This window comes from Saimiri boliviensis, chromosome 9, assembly GCF_048565385.1.
Source record: "Saimiri boliviensis isolate mSaiBol1 chromosome 9, mSaiBol1.pri, whole genome shotgun sequence".
Classification (NCBI taxonomy): Eukaryota; Metazoa; Chordata; class Mammalia; order Primates; family Cebidae; genus Saimiri; species Saimiri boliviensis.
In genome coordinates this window covers 52,925,725-52,947,181 of record NC_133457.1, presented here as the reverse complement: position 1 = coordinate 52,947,181, position 21,457 = coordinate 52,925,725, and the positions used below count along the sequence as shown (strand labels likewise).

At 43.0% G+C, this 21,457-nt stretch overlaps 1 protein-coding gene across 4 annotated transcripts in view; it reads left to right on the top strand.

Annotated features, from left to right (window-relative positions):
• The window catches only part of SLC35G2 (solute carrier family 35 member G2), a 90,249-nt gene that overhangs the window by 27,253 nt on the left and 41,539 nt on the right, over positions 1-21,457 (top strand). The gene's annotated exons all lie outside the window — the stretch shown is intronic.

Genomic DNA, 21,457 nt, shown 5'->3' with positions numbered 1-21,457 from the left:
CTCCAAGAGACAAGATAATTGATTGAATATGAATTACTCTGAAATTTCTGACTGGTGCAACTTGATGGAGAGTCATACCATTTATTGAGATGAACAAGAAGAGGATCAGGCCGTTCTTTCCTTTTCTTTTCTTTTTTGGTTGGGGGTGGATAGAGTCATGTTCTAGCTAGAACCATGGCAAGCACTTCTTTCAGTAATATTTGATCATGTGTTTTATAATTACAAGTAATTATTTTCTCGAATCAGATGGAGCTCTTCTTTTTTCTCTCAATCAAATAACTAATAGAGGAGAAGGAGACTTATTTGAGGAGGCACCAGAGCAAGTGCCCACAAGAATGGTTCACAGGTGCACTGAGGCCAGCACAAATGACTGTAGCTATGGGTCATGAGCAATGGCAGGACAACTTAGCAGTCAAGAACCCAGCTCCAATGAACAGTAAATCGATGCTGGGGTGGGAATGGGGTAGGTGGACTCCTCTGCTTTGCCCCTTGACAGAAACTGCACAGGAGAGACAGTTGCCAGATTCACTGATATGTGTTGAAAGTTAGTTTTCCTTGGGAAGCCTCCTATACTGTGGAGAATAACATGGACAAAGCCAGAGGAGGAAGAACAGTCCTCAGCCCAGAAGACTGATGGTTGCTTCTCTGGCCTAGGTGTTAAGATCCTTAGAGAGGAGACACAGCTCCTTCTTCATTGGATTTCCAGTCTGCACCAGATGCCAAACCAACATGAAGTAGAAACTGGGAAATTTTGTCCCAATTATCTGCCACAAGGATTTCTCTTCTTACGACTTTGTCTTTTTACACTTTATGGTAATGCATTAAATATTTGAGTTTTACAGTGGAAAAAAAGGTTGCTAAGCAGTATTTACACAATAAATTTAAAGGTAGAAACTAGCCAGGCACGGTGGCTCAAGCCTGTAATCCCAGCACTTTGGGAGGCCGAGGTGGGTGGATCATGAGGTCAAGAGATCAAGACCATCCTGGTCAACATGGTGAAACCCCATCTCTACTAAAAATACAAAAAATTAGCTGGGCATGGTGGTGCGTGCCTGTAATCCCAGCTACTCAGGAGGCTGAGGCAGGAGAATTGCCTGAACCCAGGAGGCGGAAGTTGCAGTGAGCCTAGATCGCGCCATTGCACTCCAGCCTGGGTAACAAGAGTGAAACTCTGTCTCAAAAAAAAAAAAAAAAAAAAAAGGTAGAAACTAGAAAATACTTCCATTCACATTTCTAAAAGCAATTAATTAGAGAGATATAAGGAAGACAGAGTGAATAGAATGTTTGCTGTTACTCAACTGTTAACAGGCAACTAGAATAAAACTGGCGTGTGAAAAATGTGACCCCATCATCAGATGGAGGACATGGCTGCAAGGACCAGCAGCCAATGAAATTGATGAAACAGTTGTTGCAAGTTCAACTTTACAATGTTACTTTAACGTAACACACATTATCTTTTTAAACAAAATCTATAGTTTTTCCGTAAGAAATGAATTGTCTGGCTGGGCGCAGTGGCTGACTCCTGTAATCCCAGCACTTTGGGAGGCTGAGGCAGGCGGATCACTTGAGGTCAAGAGTTGGAGACCAGCTTGACTAACATGGTGAAACCCTGTCTCTACTAAAAATACAAAAATTTGCCAGGCGTGGTGGTAGGCGCCTGTAATCACAACTACTTGGGCAGCTGAGGTAGGAGAATTGCTTGAACCTGGGAGGTGGAGGTTACAGTGAGCCAAGATCTTGGCACTGTACTCCAGGCTGGGCAACAGACTGAGATTCCGTCTCAAAAAAAAAGAGAAAAGAAATGAATTGCCTATGACACTGCTTATCAATCAGTGCTTAGAGTAGGCTAGTTTGTGTCAGCTAATTATACACCTCTTCTGGCAGTGAGAGACTCTTGCCCCTCTCCACCTACAAGCAGGAACATGGGAAGAAAGGGGGCTGGACCAAGTGATGGCATGTCAACCCAAACATCTTTTGGGGGAATGTACATTATCTAGCATGGTGTTTTTGCAACTGTGGAATGTGAAATGATCTCAGGTATTACAAAAACAAGTCATGAAGTTACACTGAATCAGAGAGAAAAAAAATTCCTCTTTAAAATAACTTTCAATTCTCCTAATTATGGAGAGAAAGTTAGTTTGCTGGTAGGTTATTTTGATACTTGTTTATGTTTTTAACCAAAACTAAGTTTTGAGGCCGGGCGCAGTGGCTCAAGCCTGTAATCCCAGCACTTTAGGAGGCTGAGGTGGGTGGATCACGAGGTCAAGAGATCGAGACCATCCTGGTCAACTTGGTGAAACCCCGTTTCTACTAAAAATACAAAAAATTAGCTGGGCATGGTGGCGCGCGCCTGTAATCCCAGCTACTCAGGAGGCTGATGTAGGAGAATTGCCTGAACCCAGGAGGTGGAGGTTGCAGTGAGCCGAGGTCGCGCCATCGCACTTCAGCCTGGGTAACAAGAGCAAAACTCTGTCTCAAAACAAAAACAAAAACAGAAACAAAAACTAAATTTTGACTGAAAGGTTCAAGGGACCTTATTTTGCTAGAATTTTTTTTTTTTTTTTTTTTTTTTTTTTTTTTTTTTTAAGGCAGAGTCGCTGGGCGCGGTGGCTCAAGCCTGTAATCCCAGCACTTTGGGAGGCCGAGGCGGGTGGATCACGATGTCAAGAGATCGAGACCATCCTGGTCAAACATGGTGAAACCCCGTCTCTACTAAAAATACAAAAAATTAGCTGGGCATGGTGGCACGTGCCTGTAATCCCAGCTACTCGGGAGGCTGAGGCAGGAGAATTGCCTGAACCCAGGAGGCGGAGGTTGCGGTGAGCCGAGATCGCGCCATTGCACTCCAGCCTGGGTAACAAGAGCGAAACTCCGTCTCAAAAAAAAAAAGAAATTAGTTAAGGCAGAGTCTCCCTCTGTGTTGCCAGGCTGGCGTGCAGTGGTACTATCTCAGCTCATTGCAGCCTCTGCCTCCCAGGCTCAAGCGAGTCTCCTGTCTCAGCCTCCTGAGTAGCTGGGATTCAAGGCATGTGCTACCACACCTGGCTAATTTTGTATTTTTTGCAGAGATGGGGTTTCACCATGTTGGCCATGTTGGAATTGAACTCCTGACCTCAGGTGATCCACTGCCTTTGCCTCCCAAAGTGTTGGGATTACAGGGGTGAGCCTCCGTGCCCAGTCAAGACTGTGACTTTGAGAGAGGTTAATCTCTTTAAATGAGAAAATCCCTGAAGGGGCTGATGATTGAAGACTACCTCTGCCAATACCACTCCCAGCAGTTGGGGCAATAATCCTTCATTGAAGGGGATTTGAGTGGCATATCGCCATGTCTATGACATTCACAAAGGGGAAACTCACCTGAGCCGGACAGCCTAGCTGTCTAGCTGCAAGGAGATAGCCTTTGGCATCATATTTATGAAAAATAAAAATTCAGTTGGAAATCCTAACTTCAAAATTTTAAAGTTCTATTCTAATTTCTAATGCATCACTGAATGATCTCACAAAAATATCACCAGTATTTGGAGGATATTTCTCAGAAATAACAGTTTCAAACTTTGGGGTATGGAGAAGGGAAAGAAGGGTCACTCAAAAGTAGCCAGCTGACCGAGAGCTTGAAATTTTAGAGATTCTTCAAATTTGCACTTTGTAATTAAAAAAAAAAAAAATTGGTGGTTTCTGGCCAGGACACGATGGCTCATGCCTGTAATTGTAGTGCTTTGTGCAACTCTGTAGTCTCAAATACTCTGGAGGCTGAGGTAGAAGGATTTCTTGAGCCCCAGAATTTGAGGCTGCAGTGAGGAATGATGACACCACTATACTCCAGCATGGGACACACAGCAAGACCCTGTCTCGAAAATAAATAAATAAATAAATGATTATTTCCCTTCTACCCTTGAGTCTGGCACTATGCTTGTCCTCTTCTTGAAAATCACTGATGGCTGGGCACGGTGGCTCACACCTGTAATCCCACTACTGTAGGAGACCAAGGCAGGTGGATTGCTTGAGCTTAGGCATTTAAGACCAGCCTGTGCAACATGGCGAAACCCCATCTCAACTAAAAATACTAAAAGTTAGCTGGGCATTTTGGTGCATTCCTGTAGTCCTAGCTACTCTGGAGACTGAGGCATGAAAATCGGTTGAACTCAGGAGACAGAGGTTGCAAAGAGCTGAGTTTGCACCATTGCACTCCAGCAAGACTCTGTTTCAAAAAAAAAGGAAAGAAGAAATTCATTGATAGTTAATTCTTTGGTCGTCTTGACAGCAGCAACAGAGCAGTGAAGCATATGTTTCATATTTCTGGATGGGATCTTCTCTGGCCCCTAGCCTGCTGGCTCCTTGAAATAAGAAATACAGTGCCAGCAAGGGCCTTAAGTGAATGCAGCCCAACCTGCACTCACCACGTGCAGCTGCAGCCTCTGGGAAGGGCTGCTCTCAGTTTACATGTGGCTAAGAGGCAGAGCTGAGAGGTCAGCACAGAAGTTGGCCTTCATCCTGTCCTAATTCTGTTTTGCATGGAACATGTGATCATTCTGACATCCCAAGGAGAAGTAGCAGATGCACAGGACTTAGTGCCTCCAAAGCTGATGGGAGTCTTGAAGGACATCCCAGATGTGAAAATGCTCCATAAACTGGGATGTATTGGACAATCACCAGGCAAGATTTCTGTTTGTGTTTCTTTTACAGTGTGGCTGACCTTATAAAATAAATAGTTTCCCTGGCAAAGAATTTAAGTTCCCTCCAAGAGCTAGGGCAGCCTGGTGCTCTGGAACATGCCATCGGCTTGACTCACAAGTCAGTATGAGATTTGGATTCTAATCCTTGATCTTCTGTCACCTCAATCTCACTTAATTTCTCCTCCAAAGCAAGAGAACTGATTTCATGACTACTGAGTACAGGCCCACCTAGGTTAAACTCATGGGTTCTGAAGGGAATTAGACACATTGAGGTGCAGGACAAACTGGTATGCAGAGAAAAGAAGACAAATTAGAGTCACTGTCACCCCAACCATGTCTCTCTATATTACTCTTTTTTTCTTCTCAGTTGGCTGTTACTAAAACGAGTTCAAGCAACTGCAGGCAGGCGTCCTACTAATTTCATGGTTAGCAAAAGGAAAGATTATTTTCCCCCATGGTTCCAGAAAAAGTTGCAGAATTAAATCTCATTGTTTAAGATTAGCTTGGTTGGGACACATGCAGTAATGGATGTTTTGACTCCGCACTCAGATCCCCTTTATCAGCTGGCACACCCCTTCCATTCCTTACCTCCTTCCCCATTTCCTGCAGTTATTTTGAGGCTGTGGCCAGCAGTTTAAACCTGTGACCTTGGTTTATGAGATGTGTTTTTGGCTGTCCAAAGCCTCCCACCTAGGGATGCCTGGGAGGTTACGCTGTCTCAATATATAGGCTAATGACTGAGAGATATGAAATTACTTAAAAGGTTAACCTCCTTGCATCAAGGCAGAAACAATTCTGTAGTGTAATTTGTGTTCCAGAGGCAAGCTTCTCTCTCCACATACAAAAACCAAGCCAAGTCCAGATTTTACCTGATACTAAGTCGTTACTTGGCTTCTTCCCCTTCTTTTTTTTTTTTTTTTTTTTTGAGTTGGAGTTTTGCTCTTGTTACCCAGGCTGGAGTGCAATGGCGCAACCTCGGCTCACCGCAACCTCCGCCTCCTGGGTTCAGGCAATTCTCCTGCCTCAGCCTCCTGAGTAGCTGGGATTACAGGCACACGCCACCATGCCCAGCTAATTTTTTGTATTTTTAGTAGAGACGGGGTTTCACCATGTTGACCAGGATGGTCTCGATTTCTTGACCTCGTGATCCACCCGCCTCAGCCTCCCAAAGTACTGGGATTACAGGCTTGAGCCACCGCACCCGGCCCCCTTCTTTATCTTGCTCCCTTATAGGTTTCTCTGAGAGCATTATTTGAATCCTTACCTCAGGCTCTGCTTCTAGGAAACCCCATCCAAGATACATTTCTGAACCAGTCACTGAATGAGTGGCTAAGTGTTCTTGAGAGACAAGCCAGGTCATATGCCCAATTACACTTCATAAACCTGAATTCCTGAATGTTTCATGGAGAACTGTGATTTGTCTACTACCAAAACCCCAATATTCAAAATAAAACAGAGTAGCTATTTGCTTGTATTACTAAAATAAATCAAGGAAAGAATGGACTGAGTGTGTGTGTGTCTGAATCCTTGAAATGGAAGGAATACAGTGTCAACAAAAGCCCTGAGTGAGTGCAGCCCAGCCTGAATTTACCGTTTGCAGCCAAAATGGCTGCTTCACCTTGCATGTGGCCAGGAGACAGAGCTGATAGGTCAGCACAGAAGCTGGCCCTCATCCTGTCTGAATTTTGTTTTATTGGCTTTTTTTTTTTTTTTGAGTTGGAATATCACTCTGTCACCCAGGCTGAACTGCAGTGGCATGATCTTGGCTCACTGCAACCCCCACCTCCTGGGTTCAAGTGATTCTCCTGTCTTAGCCTCCCTATTTAGCAGCTGGGATTACAAGCACCCGCCACCAAGATGAGCTAATTTTTGTGTTTTTAGTGGAGATGGGTTTGACCATGTTGGCCACGTTGGTCTTGAACTCCTGACCTCAAGTAATCTACCTGCCTGGGCTGGAATTACAGGCATAATCAATTTTTTAAAATTTTTGAGACGGAGTTTCTCCCTGTTGCCCAGGCTGGCATGCAGTGGTGTTATCTTGGCTCACTGCAATCTCCACCTCCTGGGTTCAAGCAATTCTCCTGCCTCCGTCTCCTGAATAGCTGGGACTACAGATATGTGCCACCACACCTGGCTGATTTTTGTGGGTTTTTTTAGTAGAAATGGGGTTTCAACATGTTGACCAAGCTAGTGTCAAATGCTTGACCTCAAGTGATCCACCTGCCTCAGCCTCCTAACGGGCTGGGAATTATAGGAGTGAGCCACTGCACCCGACCCAATTTTGTTTTGAACGGAACATGTGATCACTCTGATGATACTCAAAGGAGAAGTAGCAGAGAGCACAGGACTTGGTGCCATCCAAAGCTAATGGGAGTCTTGAAGGATACTACAAATGTGGAAAAAATATATATTTTTCCCAAGATAATTTGTGTGTGTGTGTGTGTGTGTGTGTGTGTGTGTGTGTGTGTATGACTGTTAAGAAAAGGGATTGAATGTAGGAATGTGAAATGCTAACTATGCACTGCGATGATAAACAAACAAGTAGAACTGAACTTAAAAACCAAAGCTTTCACTCTGCCAAAGACCAAGTTCTTGTCAAAGACCACATATATGTAGCATTTGTGATTCTAAGCAATGCTTTCACTTTAGAATTTTAAAAATATTCTAGGAAATGTGTTTGTTGCTTGTTTGTTATCTGGTGAATAACGGAATTACTTCAAGTAGGTAACGAAAAACTGCTTTTTCTTTAGTATAAGAATTGCAGAGAGCAGTTACTAAAATCCTGTAAACAATTCCTTGCTGAGTCATTCACCCTTGCTCAAGACAAGCTTTCAGTTTGCATTTAATTTTAATGTGATGTTTCCTCATTTTCCCCCACCTTTTCTACCATAGTCAGCTAGTCAGTAATTTCTCTTTGCCTCCAGTGATATTGCCCTCCCAGAATGGTCAGGTGGACTGCTGAGGCGTTTCTAGGGATCTCCACACTTTTTCACTTCCGAGGATCCATTCATGATCTTTCTCCCATGGGTCCATGGGTGTAAAACCCCGTTACAACACAAACTATGCATCTAAGAATTCATTTGTGCTTGCAAAATTTATTACTTGTAGCAAGCGTGCTCGTATAATACCAGCACAAACTAAAGCAGTTTTTTAGTTACTTTTAAAAGAACTGTCATGAGTTAAAGTGGGATTTCTATCAAGCTTTCTGAAATAATGAAAATGTTGGAAGTCATTGAATAATCTTATTCCAGAGAGATACCTGTTTGCTAAGATAATTCTGGTTTGGGTAGGAGGAAAACCAAGTCAGGGAGATCTGCCAGAAGACTGTTTTGGTAGTCCAAAGAGGGAGAGATTTGTTAGTAAAGAGAAGCATCAGAAATGCTCTTTGGAGTAAAATTGACTACCTCAGAGTGTCTGGCTTCATTGTGGTAAATAACGCAGGACCTGCTGTGTAGAGACCAAAACTAGCAAGTCTTTCAGAACCACTGTACTCAGCATCTCCCCTGAATAGTCTGTGTAGCTGTCACCAGGTGGCAGGTGGTAGGAATCTGGGTCAGGCTGTGTAACCTCCCTGGTCAGGCCATGAAGAAGTGAGAGAAGTGCAGTCCATATGATTTGGTCCATAAATACAAAACTTATCCTTGATATGAATTAACCAGCTACTAACAGGGCCAAATTATAACATTCGTGAGCTTTGGGATGTTTTGAATCTGTGGGCCCTTTCCTCCATAATAAATCTTAAAAATTATATTTTACAACTGCCTTGGTATAAAGATAAATATAATCCAGGCAGGATTCTTTTTTTTTTTAATTGTAGTAAAATATACACAACATTTCCCATTTTAACCATTTTTAACTGTACAGTTCGGTGGCTTTAGGTACACTGGATTCTTTTTATATGTTTATTATTATTTATTTTTATTCTGATTTTAAAATAAATTAAAATTAAAACATTTCTGCAGGCCCTTAAAAGTATCTTGGACCCTAGCTAGATACTGTGCTAGCTATACCTAATGGATAAGTTGGCTGTGACTATTAGATGGCAAAAAAAGGGCAAGAAAGAGCAAATTTGAAACGTACTCAAACTCATTTTACAGTTCACACACACAAAATGACATTCAAACTTGCTTTTCCTTTCTGCAAGGAGACATTAATCCTAGGAAGCAGAGTGTTTACTAGATGGAACACAGGACTAGGGCACACTGAGATCAAGCCTTATTTTTATCCCATACTAGCTATGTATCATACGCAGAACAATGTGGAGCTCAGACAGGCCCATCTGAGGAGCCCAAGGGGGTCAATGCCAGCAGACTCAGAAACAGCACCAGCTCCAGGCTAAGAGGTTGGGGCAGAGACTCCAGATAAAGCCCACGACAGGTCCCATGTGTCCAATAGGAATAATCCAAAGTTCAGACGGGACCTATGTACCAGTCATGGCCACAAACTAGAGAATGGAAACAAATAAGCAAAGAAGGAAACTGAGGCAAGAAGACCAAATACCAGTCTGGCCCACTTGAGCCTCTTTTATTTTATTTTATTTTAAATTTTTTGTTTAAAAAAGGAGACGGAGTCTTGCTATATTACCCAGGCTGGTCTTGAAATCCTGGCCTCAAGTAATCCTCCCACCTTGGTCTCCCAAAGTGTTGGGATTACAGGCATGAGCCACCATGCCTTGTCTGAGTCTCCTTGTTCTTACTGCAAGTGCTACTGCTGCTGGAAATGTGTGCCCTTGGGCATTTCTTCTCTCGAAGCCTCAGTTTCCCCATCTATGCAATTAAGAATTGGACTAATGACCCCTCAGATCCAATAAACCTCTTTGTCTGTTTCCAGCCTCTTAGTAGCCACACTTTTTCCCGTTCTAACATGAGATGATTGAAATTCAGAGATTAATGCCCAAGTTTTAGAGTAGAGGTTGCAAACTGATAGCTGCCAGGCCAAATCCAGCCACAGGAGAACTTTGTTGGGCTTGCTCAACATCTTAAACTTTGAATTAATTGCCAACAACCCCAAATCAGATGACTCATAAAAATTTGAATCTCTATGTTCTCTTGAAAAGTCAGGCCTCCCTTCCTTGACTTTGTGTTCCCACATGACCTCTGCTGGAAATGAGTAGAATCTATCTTTTCTAAATGAGGCACAAATGCCCCAGGGTGACACAATCTCCCCTAGCCCACTTTACTCTTGCTTTGTCCCTGTAGGCAGTTGGATGTGCTTCCCCCTACCGTCAAAGGTCAAAGTTTTTCTTACCTTACTCACCTCTCCAGGGCCCAGGTACTGTCCATTATGAGGCTGCTTGAAACCGAACTTCAGGCCTCCCAAACCATCCCCTTGTGCCTAAGTCTGAACAAAGCCTCTGAGCATTAAGTCATCCACACCACGTCTCCATAGGGCGACCACAATCCAATGAGTAGTATTCCCTGTTACTCATCTGCCTCCTGATAGATGTACTACACCTGGAGACGTGGAATGTCTCTGCCAAGATGTGCTTCTGCCCTTTTGGGACATTGACTAGATAGCCCGGAGATGCCTGCTTGAACCGGGACCTGGGAGGCAGAGGTTACAGTGAGCTGAGATCACACTATTGCACTCCAGCCTGGGCTACAGACTGAGACTCTCTTTAAAAAAAAAAAAAAAAAAAAAAAAAAAAAAAAAAAATCCACCTCCTATGTTTCCTGTTTATTTATTTATTTATTATTTGAGATGGAGTTTCATCCTTATTGCCCTAGCTGGAGTACAATGGCATGATCTTGGCTCACTGCAACTTCTGCCTCCTGGTTCAAGCGAGTCTCCTACCTCAGTCTCCCGAGTAGCTGGAATTACAGGTGCCAGTCACCATGCCCAGCTAATTTTTTGTATTTTTAGTAGAGAGCGTTTCACTCTGCTGGCCAAGCTGGTCTTGAACTCCTGACCTCCAGCAATCCACTTGCCTTGACCTCCCAAAGTTCTGGGATTACAGGCATTAGCCACCATGCCTGGCCCAGAATTTGCTTTTAAAACAGTTCGACATGGTTTTGCTCACAGCAGGTTGAAACAATTCCACCAAAATGATATCAAAATGGAATGAAGAATTAAAGAACACTACCATTTCTGGAATATTTTCCTGAGTCAGTTCCAGTATTACCCACTCTGCAATATCCTTTCTCTTTCCCCTCCCCTATCACTAAACAACTGGTCATTCCTACCAATGAAATAGCCCTGGGACCTCTACACTTCACTCCCAGGGCCTCTACTTCGGTTCAAGTAGGTTGACTCTCCCACAGCTCCCCACTGCCTCTGACCATTTCCTTGCAGCTGTCAGGGTGAAGTTTCTTTTCTTTTCTTTTCTTTTTTTTTTTTTTTTTTTTTTTTTTTTTTGAGATGGAATTTTGTTCTGTCACCTGGCTGGAATGCAGTGGCTCACTGCAACCTCTGCCTCCTGGGTTCAAGCGATTCTTCCGCCTCAGCCTCCCGAGTAGCTGGGACCACAGGCACATGCCACTACTCCCGGGTAATTTCTTTTTATATTTTTAGTAGAGATGGGGTTTCACTCTGTTGGCCAGGATGGTCTCGATCTCTTGACCTCGTGATCCACCTGCCTCGGCCTCCCAAAGTGCTGGGATTACAGGCATGAGCAACCACGCTTGGCCCAGGGTGAAGTTTCTAAACCCAAATCAGAGCATCTTACTTTCCAGCTTAACATCTCTCAGGGGTTTTCACTGCTTCCAAAGTAAAAGCTAGGTTTCCTCATTTGACACCAGACTCCTGCTGACACCTGGCCCTGTTCCCTCTCCAGCCTCACCTTGTGCTCATACTCCCCAGTCACATGCAATTACCCATAGAGCCTCAAAAGGTCCCTTATGTTTTCTGCCTCTCAGCTTAGGCTCTTGCTATTTCTCTGTACCTGGAATCCACTTTTCCCCCTTGTGAAACTCCCACCGGCAAACTTTTACTCATCCTTCAAGATCCTATCCAAGTGATTCCAGATCAATGAAGCCTCCTCTATCTACCCTGCAGTGGAATAACATGGGGCAGAATATCTAGATTCCAGTTCCTTGTAGGCTGAGTACCAAAAAGAGATGGGGCTCTGGCCATGGGTAGGTGTCAAAGGAATAGTTCAGAAATTGCAAACTCAGAACTTCCCCAGTCCTCAGTCTATCTCCAGAAGTGATTCCTTTGTCAGACATGGGTTTTAATTTTTAAATTTTGAGCAGCTGTTCTTCAGGTCTCAATTTACATTACACTGTTGGTCCTGGAAGGCCTCTGGGTAAATGGGTGAAGGGGTTGTGGGAGGGGAACTGTTAAGAAGAGCTATGTAAGTACTTGCCATTCTTGGTTTTTGGATGGTACCATCCCTCCAATACACAAGGAAGAGTGTGGTGCTCTACTACTTAGTATGTGTATCGCCCCAACCATAGGATTTCTTATAAGCTCAGTTAGAGGCACCCATGAGAGTGGCCGTGCTCAAAGCTCAAAGTACAAACAGCCTCCTCAACAATATCTGCCCCTCACTGCCTGGGTAGGTAGCTGGAAGGGCTAGGGCTGAGTGCTCACAAACTGGCAATCAGTGGCACAAGGCTGGCCACCATCAAGCCTTGTTCTACCTCTCTGTCATCTGTGTGTCACAATCTGAAATTGGTGTGTCATGTTTACTTAAACTGAGAAAGAGAGAAGGCAATTTGATTTTCATCGTAATGGTACAGTCCTGTATCTTTTTCTGTATCCACATAAGTCAGAACAAAGGCAGAAGCTTGCAAAAGCTTCCCAGGGAGCTCAAATACTTTCATGCTGTTTTCCCCTCCCCTCATTGCTTGGCCCCTTCTGTTCTTTGTATGTGCTTCTGTCACGCGGCACACTAGTATACCAAATGTTTTCAATTCCAGAGCGTTATAGATTGTAAGACATCTTTTAATCTGTTAATTTAGTTATAGATACCTGGGTCAGGGGAGCCCATAACATTAAATGAACTCATCTATTAATGCATCTGATTTGGAAGCTTTAAAATGTTTTTAAACTTAAAAACATCTTAAATTGAGGAACTAAGTCAATGATTTTTTTGCACCATTTCTCTTCGACAGACTGTGAACCTGGTGAAGTCAGGGACAGTACATTTTTGTCCCTCTCCTCCCTGACTCCCCACCCCCAGGCCATGCCTGTTGGTGTCCTGAATGAATATTTCATCTGGAAATTTTTCTAGAAGCTCCTTTGATTACTATGGTAACCCAAAATTGGTTTCAAAGCCCTGTGTACCAAGGGAAGCCCTGCTCAGGATGGCTGCCTGCTGACCTGGACTCTGAACCAGGCTGTATATACTGACCTCCCTTCCTGGGCAAACAGAAAAATGATGGAAATAAAACACTTCTGATAAAAACTGCAGAGATGATGCCCTGGCTAATATAAAAAAATTGTTTAAAATAATTCAATTGTCAATTGTCAAACTTTTTTATCAATGCGAGAAAACAAACTAACAAAAACTGACTTCTCAAAATCTTTTCTCAGTGAACCCTAGACAATTTAAATAAAGGACCTTTAGTAGAGTTGGAAAATCTATTCTCATGGTTCAGTAATTTGTTGAACTTCTGTTGAATCCATTTATTCTCTGAAAATATGAAGATTCCAGCTAAGAAAGAATGCTTATAAATTTAATAATATTTATATTATTATTAATTATGATATAATAACTAAGCCCTTTTCCATGTTCTTTACACATATTAATTCATTTGATTCTTATAACAAGTCTATGAAGCAGCTTATATTGTTATTCACATTTTAGAGATCAGTAAATGAGGCATAGAGAGGTTAAGTGACTTACTCAAGGTCACATAGCTAGTAAGCTCTAGAGACAAAATTCAAACCCAGGGTGCATGGCTCCAGCATCTGTGTTCCTCACCGAGTTGCCGCACTGCCTCTTTCAATCTTTTCAATAATCCAGTAAAGTAGTGACATCTATTTTATTGACTCGTACCAATTGAACAGATTGGATACTGAAGCTCAGTCAGGTAACATGTCTCCATAGCTTCTCTGCTTGTGACCACATTCTCCCCTGGGAAAATTCTGGAAACACTCCTAAGGGTTATTAGAATCAACCTTCATCTCCTACTTCCCCAAACACATATACATACATTCACAGGAAATGTACAGGTCTCTCTCAAAGTTATTTTTAGGAGTCTAGGAGCCTCAAATGCAAATAGACAAATTATTTTGAAGTGATGCCTTAGGGCATGCCCTGGCAGGAATTGAATATGCAAACATAATGAGTTCAATTAATTAGAAGAGAGTGTCTCTTCTAAGACCACAAAATAACTGCTGTTTGAAGTGCAAGCTCGTAATCAGGAATACTGTAACTTAAATGCTTAAAGCATTTGAACTGTATTAGCCTAAGAGAGTGCTCTTGGGGCCGGGCGCGGTGGCTCAAGCCTGTAATCCCAGCACTTTGGGAGGCCGAGGCGGGTGGATCACAAGGTCAAGAGAGCGAGACCATCCTGGTCAACTTGGTGAAACCCCGTCTCTACTAAAAATACAAAAAAATTAGCTGGACATGGTGGCGCGTGCCTGTAATCCCAGCTACTCAGGAGGCTGAGGCAGGAGAATTGCCTGAACCCAGGAGGCGGAGGTTGTGGTGAGCAGAGATCGCGCCATTGCACTCCAGCCTGGGTAACAAGAGCGAAACTCTGTCTCAAAAAAAAAAAAAAAAAAAAAAAAGAGAGAGTGCTCTTGGGACATGGAAGAGTATTGTCTTCCACAGACCTGTCAGTTGGGAGAAGATATAAGTTAATACCCTAAATCTGGTCCCACTCCTCCAGGTGAAATTTTGAGTTGCTTGAACATACGATAATAGGGTGACCAACAATCCTGATTGGCCTGGGACTATCCTGGTTTTAGCACAGAAAGTCCCTCATACCATTGAAACTCCTTAGTCCTGGAAAAACTGGGATGGTTAGTCACCCTCAATTAAGAACCAGTTATGGCCAGGCACAGTGGCTCATGCCTGCAATTCCAGCACTTTGGGAGGCAGAAGCAGGAGTTTGATCACCTGAAGTCAGGAGTTTGAGACCAGGCTGGCCAACCTGGTGAGACCTTCATCTCTACTAAATATACAAAAAATTAGCTGGGTGTGGTACTGCACGCCTGTAATCCCAGCTACGCAGGAAGCTGAGACAGGAAAATCGCTTGAACCTGGGAGGCAGAGGTTGCAGATAGTCGAGATTGTGCCACTGCACTCCAGCATGGGCAACAGAGTGAGACTTGGTCTCAAAAGCAAACAAACAAAAATAACCAGTTATGAGTGACAATTTCTGGGAGAAATTACCTTTTGGCTGGAGAAGAGGAACTGAAGGTAGTGAGAGGTAAAGCGCATGCTAGACAGAGAGAGCAGCTTGAGCAAAGGCCCAGAGGTGTGAAATGTTAGAGGGGTTCAGGAAGTTGCAAGCCTCCCTCATGTCTCTAGTTTAGAGTTGAGGAGGGATGCAGAGTAGAAAGTGAGGGGAAAGGGAAGTGACTGGCCAGATATTAAACTAATGGAATTTAAAATTCATGGATAGAGCTTTATGAGCCTCCTTTAAGGAGCTGTTATCAGAACCAAGAACCCTTTTCCGGTGATGATGGTCTTTTTGAGTCTTGGTCAAAGTAAAAAGAAAACAATACAAAACAAAAATGGGCTTGGGGCAGGGGACAGCGGCTCATGCTTAAAATCCCAGCACTGTGGGAAGCCAAGGCAGGAGGATCACTTGAGCTCAAGAGTTCGATTCCAGCCTGAGCAACATGGGAAACCCTGTCTCTACAAAACATACAAAAATTACTCAGGTGTGGCGGTGCATTCCTGTAGTCCCACTACTCAGGAGGCTGAGGCAGAAGAATCATTTGAACCTAGGAGGCGGAGGTTGCAGTGAGCTAAGATCACACTGCTGCACCCCAGCCGGGATGACAGAGTGAGATCCTGTCTCAAAAAAAGAAAACAAGGCCGGGCGTGGTGGCTCACGCCTGTAATCCCAGCACTTTGGGAGGCCAAGGCGGGTGGATCACTTGAGGTCAGGAGTTTGAAACCAGCCTGTCCAACATGGCGAAACCCTGTCTCTACTAAAAATACAAATTTAGCCAGGCATGGTGGTGCATGCCTGTAATCCCAGCTACTCAGGAGGCTGAGGCAGGAGAATCGCTTAAACCTGGGAGGCAGAGGTTGTAGTGAGTCAAGATCGTGCCATTGGACTCCAGCCTGGGCAACAAGAGCAAAACTCCATCTCAAAACAACAACAAAAAAAGTAGAACAACAAAAAAAATGGCTTGGCTTATTGAATCTAAACTCATGGTCATCAAACATTTTTACTTACATATTCCCTAAAATAATTTGAAAATTATGTATCTCCTTGTATATTTTTAAGTTGACATTTAACATTTTTATCATAAGTTTAATCATTGTAAAGAAAATAGTTTCTGGCATTTAAAAATATAGACATTTAAAAATAAGTCATTATATAACTTTTAAATAAATCCAGTGGAATCCGAATACCAAAGCAATTCAATATTCGGTATCCTCCCCATCAACATTCTCTCTTTTTTTTTTTTTTTTTTTTGAGACAGAGTCTCACTCTGTCACCCAGGCTGAAGTGAAATGGTGCAATCATGGCTCACTGCAACCTCCACCTCCCAGGTTCAAGTAATTCTCCTGCCTCAGCTTCCCAAGTAGCTGAGATTTCAGGAACCCGCCACCACACCTGGCTAATTTTTGTATTTTTAGTAGAGATGGGGGTTTCACCATGTTGGCCAAGCTGGTCTTGAACTCCTGACCTCAGGTGATCCACCATCCTCAGCCTCTTAAAGTGCTGGGATTACAGGCATGAGTTACCGTGCCCGGCCCACAGAATATTTTTATACTTGAAAGTTTTTTGTTGATCACACCATCATACTTCTTTGCAACAAAAATAATGTATGTAAATTAAAAAGGAATTAATTAGAAATAAGTTTGTTAATAAGATGGAAAGCTATTTTAAAAAATTTTTTCGGGGCCGGGCACGGTGGCTCACGCCTGTAATCCCAGCACTTTGGGAGGCCGAGGCGGGTGGATCACGAGGTCAAGAGATCGAGACCATCCTGGTCAACATGGTGAAACCCTGTCTCTACTAAAAATACAAAAAGTTAGCTGGGCATGGTGGTGCGTGCCTGTAATCCCAGCTACTCAGGAGGTTGAGGCAGGAGAATTGCCTGAACCCAGGAGGCGGAGGTTGTGGTGAGCCGAGATCGCGCCATTGTACTCCAGCCTGGGTAACAACAGTGAAACTCCAAAACAAACAAACAAACAAAAAAACAGTATGGTTTAGGATGAGTTCCATTTTTCTGATATGGGCAACTAGATCAATTGTGCTACTGATATGGTTTGAATCTGTGTCTCCATCCAAATCTCATGTCGAATTGTAATCCCACGTTGAAGGTGGGAGGCAATTGGATCATGAGGGCGGTTTCTCATGGTTTAACATTATCCCCTCTGGTGTTGTCATGGCAATAGTGACTCGTCGTGAGATCTGTTTGTTTAAAAGTGTGACACCACCCCCCCCACCGCGCCTTGCTCCTGCTCCAGCCAGATAAGAGAAGCCTATATCTCCTTTGCCTTCTGCCATGATTCTAAGTTTCCTGAGGCCTTCCCAGAAGCCAAGCAGATGACCAGCATCATGTCTCCTGTATAGCCTGCAGAACTGAGCCAATTATACCTCTTTTCTTTATAAATTACCCAGTCTTAGGTATTTCTTTATAGCAGTGTGAGAATGGACTAATACAAGTACCATTCACCCATCAGGCACAAAGAAAAAATGAATTTGAGGAGAAAATTGCAAGTTCAATTTTTGCATGATTAATTTGAGGGAGCTGCTGAATAGACAGGAATACTTATAAAGTAGGTGGTTCAACACATGGGTCTGGAGCCCAGGAAAGGGCTCTGAGTTAAAGATATAAATTTAGGAATCAGTAGTGTGTAGGTGTAAATTCAAGCCATGGGAGAGGATTAAATTACCCAGAGAGAGGGTACAGAAAGAGATGAGAAGAGTGCTAAGTGCAGAATCTACAGAAAAACAAACACAAGTCTGGGTACGGAAGAGATACCAATCAAAGAGGTATTGAAAACAGAGGAGGGAGGAGAGCTTCCAGAAACACATACATGGTCCTAGAGTCATATGTCGCAAAATATGAGTGGATCGTTCCTAGACACATGCAAATGAATTTAAAACTTTGTTGAATCCTATTGCCCCATTAATGACTCACTCATTTATTTATTTCTTCTACATACTAAACTTCTTGAAAGAGTTGTTTTCCATTTCTGTCTCCAACTCCTCATCTCCAGCTCTTCTCTTAGAAAGTAGCCATGTAGTTTCTGCCTTTTCTAGTTTACTGACCTTGACCTCTCAAGAATCTTCAGAATATCTTATCAATGGCTTTTTCTCATCCCATACTTTTGGAGATGATGCAAAGAAACACCAGTAGGGGGGTAGGGAAATGAGAAAGAAAAGATAACTGGAGCTTAATTCTGCTGGGAACTTTCAGAGTCAGTGTACAGCATAGGCTCAGAGTTATTCTAAGGGGTGAGGAATCTGGCATGTATATATATATATATATTATATATATATATAATATATATATATATATATATATATATATATATATAATATATATATATATATATTATATATATATATATATATATATATCATTAACTCCCCTGCACTTCTGGCTTGACAGTGGCAAGAATAGAATCCAGTGACTAAAGGTCCTAAGACATTAGGAGTCAGGAGTCCTGCCCTATGCAATAAGAACTGAGAAGATATGGACAGGACACTAAATGGGTCTGCCACAACCCTTCTTGGTCTCCCCAACATATTTTACTCTGCCACCCACCCTTTCTTTGATTCCTGTCCTGGTACCCTAACCTGGTTCCTATTTCCACCTTTGCCCTCTCTTCACCTTTAATAGTTACTTTTTTCTTTTATCTACCTCTTAAATAGGAGCAAACTGGAAGGTGGAACTCCATGTGTCAGTCCTCTGTTCTTTATTTCTTTACAGACTCACTTGATTTTTTTTTCTTTCTTTCTTTTTTTTTTTTTTTTTTTTGAGACGGAGTTTCGCTCTTGTTACCCAGGCTGGAGTGCAATGGCGCGATCTCGGCTCACCGCAACCTCCGCCCCCTGGGTTCAGGCAATTCTCCTGCCTCAGCCTCCGGAGTAGCTGGGATTACAGGCACGCGCCACCATGCCCAGCTAATTTTTTGCACCTTTAGTAGAGACGGGGTTTCACCATGTTGACCAGGATGGTCTCGGTTTCTTGACCTCGTGATCCACCCGCCTCAGCCTCCCAAAGTGCTGGGATTACAGGCTTGAGCCACCGCGCCCGGCTTCACTTGATTTTTTTTCTAACTTCACTACCTCAACTCTTGCTTTTATGCAGATTACTCCCAGTATGTTGTATATAATTATGTTCAATGACTTAGCTGTTGAGATCGAGATTTATTTGAAGGTCTTCAAGAAAAAAAAAAACTACTTTGGCTATCTTTTATAACTCAACAGACTGAAAAATCTATAAATGTCTGCTGGGAGTCATTCAAGAATTACACTTCCAGCTGACAGTGTGAGAAGCAGGCTCAATATATGACTCAGCTTGCAATCAATGGAGCATTATGCTTCAAGGAAATGGGAAAGTCTCATACCAATTTAGAATTTGTCACTAAATTTAGTCTGACTCTGTGTCCAGAAAGAAGTGTGGCTCCCTACTGTCAAAAGCTGAGCTCTTGGGATTTTTTTGCCTATTTCCTGGGCAGAGCCATAATTAACACTGTTTGCTCTCAAGAAAAGCAGCACAATGCGTGTTCTCAAATCAAGCCTGTGTGTGTGCGTGTGTGTGTGTGACAGAGAGAGAGAGAGAGAGAGAGAGAGAGAGAGAGAGAAAGGAGGAGATGATCATGTGGTGAATAGGGAAAGGTAGAATGGAAGCATTGGAGCCTAAGGGAAGAATAAAGGGGTGGCATCTGGCTCCATCCATCCTACTGGCTTCTAGGGAGTAGTGGGGAAGTGAGAGAATTTTAGATTTTTAGATTGTGTTCAATCTTTTTCAATTATTGTTTACAAATTTCTTTGGGCCTTTGTCTGATACCTAAGAGGGGAACACTGAAAATTTTACTGGAAACTCTGGGCACGCAGGAGGAACTTGGTAAGAAACCCAAGAATTCTGATTCCTGATTTTTTTTTTTTTTTTTTTTTTTTTTTTGAGACAGAGTTTCACTCTTGTTACCCAGGCTGGAGTGCAATGGCGCGATCTCGGCTCACCGCAACCTCCGCCTCCTGGGTTCAGGCAATTCTCCTGCCTCAGCCTCCTGAGTAGCTGGGATTACAGGCACGAGCCACCATGCCCAGCTGATTTTTTGTATTTTTAGTAGAGACGGGGTTTCACCATGTTGACCAGGATGGTCTCGATCTCTCCACCTCGTGATCCACCCGCCTCGGCCTCCCAAAGTGCTGGGATTACAGGCTTGAGCCACCGCGCCCGGCTGATTCCTGATTTTTTTAATGTGGCCAATTTAAAACATTTTTGGGATTTTGTTTGTTTTCTTTGTAGATATTGAAGATTTTCAGGATTCTGAAACTTCATGAAGCTATGCCCTGGTGTGGACCAACTTTAAAGTGCCATGTTGGCACTCCATAGGCCCTTTTAATCCACAAACTCTAGGATATTGTCCTGAATTGTTTTGAGGATTATTTCCTTCCATTTTCTCTGTTCTTTTTTTCTAGACTCTGTATTTGGATGTTGGATTTCCTGACAGGTTTTCTAATTTTCTTACCTTTTCTGTCCTTTATTCCATCATTTTATCCTTCTGTCCCATGTTATGGGAGACCCTCTTTCAATCCATTTACTGTTTTTTTTTGTTTTTTTTTTTTTTGCTTTTACTATGTTACTTTAAATTTTCAAGGCTTCCTTCATGTTCTCCGAGTATGCCCTTTTATAAACACACCATTTTCCTTTTTCATTGATGTAATATCCATCTCTCTGAAGACTTTTGGTTATTTCATTTTTTTCTTTCTGTTTATTTTTTTTTTTTAGAGGCAAGGTCTTGCTCTGTCATCCAGGCTAGAGTACTGTGGCATGATCATAGCTCACTGTAACTTTGAACTACTGGCTCAAACAATCTCCTTAGCCTCCGAAGTACCTGGGATTATAGGCATGCACTACCACACCTGGCTAATTAAAAAAAAGAACAAAGCCGGGCGCGGTGGCTCACGCCTGTAATCCCAGCATTTTGGGAGGCCGAGGTGGGTGGATCACGAGGTCAAGAGATCGAGACCATCCTGGTCAACATAGTGAAACCCCGTCTCTACTAAAAATACAAAAAATTAGCTGGGCATGGTGGCGTGTGCCTGTAATCCCAGCGACTCAGGAGGCTGAGGCAGGAGAATCGCCTGAACCCAGGAGGCGGAGGTTGCGGTGAGCCAAGATCACACCATTGCACGCCAGCCTGGGTAACAAGAGCAAAACTCCGTCTCAAAAAAAAAAAATAAATAAATAAATAAAAATAAAAAAAGAACAAACAATTTATAGAGACAGAGTCATGCTACGTTGCCTATGCTGGTCTCAAACTTTTGGCCTCATTCAACACACCTGCTTTGGCCTTCCAAAGTGGTGGGTTCACGTACATCAGCCACTGTGCTCGGATTATTTCATGCTTTCTATTTGTTATCTTAATTTAGATGTCCTGAGACAAAACCTTGGATGGTCCGCCCTAGTAGGGCCTGCTTCTAGGAAACACAGGTGGTAAAGGAAAGGTCTGAGTCCTTGGAGGT